Raw genomic sequence first — 6000 nt, forward strand, 5'->3', positions numbered from 1 at the left:
CATGACTGCTTTAGAGCTTAGTGGGCCCAATGGGCTTGGTGGGCCTAGGGTGCTCCTCACTTGGGATTTACTTTTTAACACCATGTTTTATTGCAAATTCATAGAATAGGGATTTACTTGGTTTTGGTCTTGTATTTGACCATAGATTAGGGTTTGCACACTTTGGGCTTATAATTAGGCTTCATGGGCCTTTAGGCTTTTGACACCCAATATTGGGCTCATTCTCTTTCTTGTAATTTTTTCTATTCATTGTATTTCATTGACCATTGTATTTATGTCATTAGTTTAGGATTTTAAGGAGGATTACTAGTTTAAGTGAATTAGGCAAACTAGGTTTAATTTAGTATGCATTTAAGTTGCATTTTGAGTCACATGGATGGCGCCACCTTGGCTGAACATGTGTGACTCAAATTCAACCCTAAATGCACACTAAATCAAACCTAAATACACTTAGCACTCATGGATCCGGTCTTACACATGTGTGTTAAGATTTGAATTCAAATTCAAAATTTGAATTCAAATCTTGGCGCCACATGTGAAGCCTCCACATTGGCGCCAAGTGTCTCTTAATTCCGGAAGCATAAAAGGGTCCCTCCTCACACTTTGTATGGCACTTTTGAATATATGAAATTTGTGAGCATTCTTCAACCAAATTTCCTCAAGAATCACCGAGAGTTATTTCCTTTAAACCCTACGAAAATTACCTTAGTTCCTACCTTTTGAAGTGAGCAATCCTTTGAGCCTTCAAGCTAGGATACTTCCATCTCTAGCCTAGGCTTTCCTTCTCGTGTTCTGCATTTAAGCAAGCTCAATCCATTCGGTTCAAGTCTCCAAGAAGAGGATCCTACACTTGGTGAAGTCAAGGAATGGTTCTACTTTCACTTCTCCTAGCTTTGCCATCAATTTTGGAACTTGATCAGATTGATCAAGAACTGGACGTAATTTCTATAATACTCTTTACCCCCAAAATAGTTTTATCTCATATTGTTAATAATTAACAATTTTGAATAAATTTATAATTGAATTTCAGTGGATAAAAGGTTCACATAAATTAACTTTCATCAATGGATCTTTCAATAAATCTCCAAAGCATGAGACAATAAAAAAATGATATAGGCACTTTAAGTGGCCTTACAAATGTTTTTTAAATTAGATAAATAAAATAATAAAATTGAATTAAAATAAATCTCATACAAAATAAAATTAAATCTTTAGCCCTAATGTCACAGAATTAGACCATAACCTAAAGCAATATAAATAAGAAATTTAAACTTCATTTCCCATATGGTCACCATCTCCTAATAATAAGATTTAGTATAAATTGAAAAGGCCAAACAATACTAACACATATCAACAAAATCCATACACATATATAAAATAAATCCACTTCATTTTCAACACAAAGTCTCAAATAACTTATATGCATACTTTATGCTCTTATGCATGTGGTACCAATAACACAATCACATCATCCTAGCTATGTTTCGGGCATAGTCTTAACAAATGGCCAAGTCCCTAACTTGGTCTTTGAGGTATATAAGAGCACATGTTAATCAATGAATTGTTGCATTATGAGTGTCCAATGTCCCTACTCTCACTAGTTAATTGTTTAATCGAGTCTAGTCATGGTCTTATAGTCACATATAAGTACTTCTTTCTCAACATGTTGATGAAGAGATCACAACCATTAAAACCCCTAAGGTCACATTAAATAGTCGTAAGGACCTCCCTAATTAAACTCCATTACAAAACCTCCAAGAGAAATATGATACGCATAATTCACACATTCACATATCACGTCACGATTCATATTTAAATCACATAAATGCACTTGGTAAGTCCTAACCTTGGTCTTAAACACATGTGTGAAGTCCTAGACTTAGTCTTTATCTCAGGGTTTTTGCTAAGTCCCAGACTTAGTCTTATTGAATGGCCAAGCCTTAAGCTTAGACTTCACCATTTACAAGACAAACACACTCAGGATTCTCAAATATCAAAAGTTTGCATTCGTCTTACTTAATATCACGTAATTTCATCTTGTCTCATCTAATATTATCTAACAATGTCTCTATGACTTTTGTGTAGTGTAAACATAATATCTAAAGTTGCACCTATTATATCAAGTTGGTCTTAATTTTGTTGGAAATTTAAGATAATTATTCACAACTTCTATGTTAACCTCAAGCGTTGGTTACCATCTATTATATTTTAAAAAATACAAAACTGCAACATTTTTGCCAAAATATGACTTGACATTTGTTCACTAATTTGATTATATCTTGAGTTAAAACCTCTTTTTTGGGTGATTCTAATGCCATTGTAAAGATAATATCCAAGGCTACAATTCTTATAAAAATACCATAGGCTAATTTATGGAGAAAATAAAGAGACTAGAAAGGGGGTTGAACAATATCAATCAAAATCTTACACTTTTCAAAAATAATGAAGTAATAACTTTATGAAGAGGTACAAACGAAGTGATGGAAGACCATCCACAGAGAGCTCACACATGAAGTGATAGAAGAGCATGGACTAAGGGTCCAAGCACTAGAGCCATGGCCAGAAGACTACAGAAAGATTTGATTACTTTAGAGCTTGATGGACCTAAGGTACTCTTCACATGGGCTTTACAATGACCCACCTTATTTGTATATAACATAGTAGTGTAGGATTTATATGTTTTGGTCTTGTATTTTTGGACCACCTAGATTAGGGTTTTAGGCCATAGGCTTAGTGGGCTCTAATTTTGGGCTTTATGGGCCTCGGGTATTTTGGTACCCAATATTGTGCTCATTTTGTTCCTTTTATTATTTCCTATTATTTGTATTTGATAGGCCATTTTATTTAGGCCATTAGAATAGGAAAATAGAGAGAAAACTTAATTAGGCAAGATTGCTAAATTAAAGTTACATTTAGAGGAAATATGAGTTGCATTTGGTTCACATGTGTTAAGCCAAGGGTGGCTACACATGGGTCGTCCCAAATCAACTCCAAATTACATCTAAATGCAACTTTGATGCATAACGAAACCAAGAACATGGCCTAGCACATGGAGTGATCGAGAAATTTGGATTCCAATTTTCGGCACCGAAGCATGACATGAGATTGGCACCAATTGTGCTAGCTTCTTTGCCTATAAATTAAGTCATTCTCTCTCATTTCACTCACTTTTGAATATATGAGAGTTTTAGAATATTTTGCTCAACAAATTCTCTTCCCAAAAGTCCCAAACTATTTGCTTAGACTTAAAGAAATCGAGAGTCTTCTAAGCTAATCCATGAGCAATCCTTTGCTCTTCTTGCTTAGGTGTTTCCTTCTCTAACCTTGACGTGTCTTCAATCCATCATTTCTAGAGTTTCAAATCCAGAATCTAATCTCAAGGAGAATATCTTTGCATTGGAGTAAGGAAAAGGAGGTTTCATCTTCACTTTACTTACCTCACTCCATCAAACCATTGGACCTTTAACTAGGTCCATGGTGTAGACACCCAATTTCGTCCGGGGGACATACAAATAACAAGATAGGACATCAGAGGGCCCAAAGGCCCAAACCAATTTTTTAGTGGCCCGGAACGGACCGTTCCAAAATCGGAACGGGCCGTTCCCAAGTCCGGAACGGGCCGTTCTCAATCAGAACGGGCCGTTCTGGGCTTCTAAAAAGCCTAAAAAAATATAGGTTGGAACGGGCCGTTCTAGACCAGAACGGGCCGTTCCGAACCAATCAAGGGGGCTTAAAATCTGTACCCCAGAGCGGCCGTTCTGAAATCAGAACAGGCCGTTCTGGTTCCCCGGAACGGGCCGTTCTGGTTTCAGAACAGGCCGTTCTAGGGCGCAATGTACTGCATAACGTTCGGGTCCGGAACGGGCCGTTCCAAATCTAGAACGGGCCGTTCCGGCCCACATCTGATGCCTATAAATAGAGAATCTCGGCCAGCAGTTTGAAGACCCCAAAATTTCGTCCAGACTCCCTAGAGCACGAAATTTCTCTCTTTTTCTCTCTCCTCTCTTTTATATTTCTTGAGATTTTTGTGAGGCATTGTAGTGTGAAGGGTTGCCAAAAAGCACCCAAATCTCCATCTTTGAAGATTAATAGAGCTCGTTCAAGAGGTATTTTAGCTAATTTTCTTCTCTCTCTTTTATTTCTTATTTTTAATAAATATTATTTATAATAAAAATAATCATGTAGACATTTTAAGATTAATTGTATAATTTAAATTTCAAGCATGTAAATAGTCATCAATAAAAGGGGATTTAATATTTATATTATTATTATTTATAATGTTAACTTCGTCATAGGGTACCGATTAAGGGCGTTGTAGGGGTGCTTAATACCTTCCCTACACGTAACCGACCCCCGAACCCAATTCTGGTTATCAAGGCCATTATTGGACTTTTAAAAACCTTTTCTTTTTCCAATGTTTTGAGTAAAATATTGGTGGCGACTCCATGAACCTATTTTCAAAACCATTAATTAAGGATTAGTCTGGTGTCCGGACATTCCTTAATTAATGAGACTTTTAAAAGGATGTCTAAACCATTAGTCGCAAGATTGGAAATTTTCGAGTTGCGACAGATGGCGACTCCACTGGGGAAGTTTAAAGAGGGTCAGGCCCATTTAATTGATGAAGTTAATAAAATAAAAAATAATAATTTAAATATTTTTCCCCTTTACCTTGTTTGTTTTCTTTGTTTGGCTTTGATATTTGTTTGCTTATTTAAATTCCGCACCTATTTGAAATAAAATTGTACACAAATCTTTGCACACAACAGTTCCCCCTACACCCGGGGGCATGAGGGTATTAACCATAGGGAGTGGTTGACGTACGACCGGCCCAAGTTTGGCCTTAGAGCCTGCGAGCCTTGTCGGAAATCACACTCAAGGTGATAACCGGTTACTCTAGCCTGAAATACTGTGACAGACCTTAGAGTTTGCCAGGTGACGGCGACAGAGATACTGGGTCCCTGTAATGGGGGCACCTTGGGGACCTTAAAGACCAGTGAGATTAGAACTGTCCTATACCACACACTTTTCTTGACAGGGACCACATACCAAGGATTTGAACACAATCGTTCGTGGGTGTACATTGATTGAGCATGTGTGTGTGCATTTGTTTGTACTATTTCTTCTAATAAGAGTGGATTGGAATTTTAAAATGAGCAAATAGATAATAATAAAATAATAAAAATAATAATAAAAATTTTATACCCCTTCGTACATTCTTAGGTCAGCATTCCATTAACATCATATAGATAGTTTCCTTTTTGTAAAAAAAAAAAAAATGAATAAAAGAAGTCTCTTATTTACCATGCATCATTCCCTTTTAGATAATAGAAACATGATAAAGATTAGGCAAAAAAAAAAGATGACATGCATTCTAGATTAGCTCATTAATTTCATTCATTTTATTTTATTAGCTAAGGAGGATTAGGTTGCAGTATGTATAGAAAGTTAAGAGAAGTGAATGCTCTAATATACGACAGTACCTGTGCTCTAAAGAAAAGCCCAAATCGATTTTAAAAAATACTATAGTGGGGCACTTGCTTTGATATGTTTTTTAAAGTAAGTCTTCTTAGAATCTAATATAGACTCTCACTTAATACTGTCAAAATCTATTTGAGCATTCACATATAAATAAATCAATGAGACTGATATTTATTATTCTCAACTTTTTATACATTCTGCATTACATTCATTTAGAGCATATCCCTCCTTGAAAAAGAATAAATGAGAATAAAAAGGGAAATTAACCTATGTGCGTTAGTCGGAAGTAATGGAAGCAAACCGTGCATAAAGAGTTTAGGGTAAATCATCAAGATGCCTTAAGAGGACAAAGCCATGTCGTGCAACCGTGAAATCTAGGCGGACTAGGGATGGACGAACCCACACTCCTAACGAGTTGTAAGAACCTGAGGATGACGAATCTCTCAAACACTGAGGCAAAACGATTAGAGCTTTCTCGAAAGGTGATTTCAACAAGAGAGAAGCATTGCTTGTTAAGAA

The sequence above is a fragment of the Cajanus cajan genome, chromosome 5 (genome assembly GCF_000230855.2).
Source record: "Cajanus cajan strain Asha chromosome 5, NIPB_CcT2T_4, whole genome shotgun sequence".
Taxonomy (NCBI): domain Eukaryota; kingdom Viridiplantae; phylum Streptophyta; class Magnoliopsida; order Fabales; family Fabaceae; genus Cajanus; species Cajanus cajan.